The sequence below is a fragment of the Lactuca virosa genome, chromosome 5 (assembly GCF_052849685.1).
Source record: "Lactuca virosa cultivar CGN04683 chromosome 5, Lactuca_virosa_CGN04683_v6, whole genome shotgun sequence".
NCBI lineage: Eukaryota > Viridiplantae > Streptophyta > Magnoliopsida > Asterales > Asteraceae > Lactuca > Lactuca virosa.
The window spans coordinates 357694725-357696402 of record NC_136430.1 but is presented as its reverse complement, the minus strand read 5'-3'; positions in this window follow the sequence as shown (position 1 = coordinate 357696402).

The following is a 1678-nucleotide window of genomic DNA, read 5'->3' as shown; positions in this document are numbered from 1 at the left end:
TTGACCATGAGTTTACGGCCGTAAACTCATGAGGAATGGCCCATGGACCGTAAACTCTAAAAAGTGGTGCAATGATGCCACAATTACTTCCTAAGGCTTGGACTTGATCATAGTATGCTTAACCTTGACTTGTTAGACCTTAAAACACCAAATGGTAGAAGTTACCATGGGTTTACGGCCGTAAACCTATTAGGACCGTAAACCCTAAACCGTAAACACATGTTAGTGCCATTTCACTTTCCTTTGATGAATCACATGTGATTGCAACACTTGATCAAGGTGTTTCCTAGTCCCGGAAGGTGTTTCCTAGTCCCGGAAGGTGTTTCCTTTCATATAGTTGTTTATAAACACTATATTCATGTCAATATGTGTCCTTATATGTCATTTAGGACTTATTGTGTCTCGGGACTTCATTTGTGGAACTTCTCATCCTTACACGCATACCCGTTTGAATCACCCACATCAGGTGAGTTCATACCCCGTAATGAATCTTTTAACTGTTTTAAGGGGGGGGGGGGGGAATACAAGTTGAACACAATGATAATTGTGTAAATGTTTGTTATAAACATCTTTCAAAATGTTACTTGTGTCATTTATAAGTCGTCAAACATTTCAAAACTCTTTTAAAGTTATGTTACTTTCTAGTTATACAAAACTTTGTTTTTAAAGTACAAACATAACTTAGTAGATAAACGAGTCTTTCCAGTAAGAGTCCAAGTAGAACATTAGTAAGCTATAATAGGTATAGTTTAGGAAATGCTATTCATTACTTCTAGTACAATGAAGCACACAAAGAGTCAATACCATACAGAACAGATAGTGAAGAGAATCAAACAATACCATACAGAGAAAACACACAATTACTAGAAACAAACAGAACATACAAGATACAGTACAAAACAAACAAGTTAGGTTGCTATAGCATGAGAACACACATACAGGATCTAATTATACCAATGAATCACTAACTCATTGTTTTAAACAAAAGGTGATAGTTATATTGGGTATACATGATCATATACTTTAATGTGAATTACATGGCTTGCAAGAATTTGCAGAGGTCGTGTTTAGTTCCCCTAATCTCCTGACAGGGAGAGCGTATAGTAAGGGTTCTAGCCTTCACATTATAACCGTAATAAAACAAATATGTTTTTAGGTTATTAGTACATCCGCATGTCATTATAAACGACAACTGTGTACTTACACTTCCCTTTCTTTCATAAAGTAACGGTACCACTTGAAAGTCCAACCCAAACTATTTTCAAGTCAAGATAGTTATAAACTAGGGAAAATATACATTCTTACAAACGACAAACGGAACAGTCGACTCTAGCACATAACAGAAGATGCCTTGGTAGAAGGATACGAGTAAAAGATAGGACCATAATGCTAGTCTTATGATTCCTTAATGTATACATAACACGATATATATATATATATATATATATATATATATATATATATATATATATATATATATACCAATAGGGTCCGACAGGTAATAGGATGTGTGCTCTCCGCTTCATTTCCTGTTCCTTGTTTGGTTGTGGGCTTGGAACGAATTCACCCAATCTATTTTCTACCCGATTCTATATATATGTATGCTTAGTATACATTGAGTCATCATAAGGGTACCAGGTATGGGTCAGGTTATAGGACACAGAGTCAAAGCACAGTT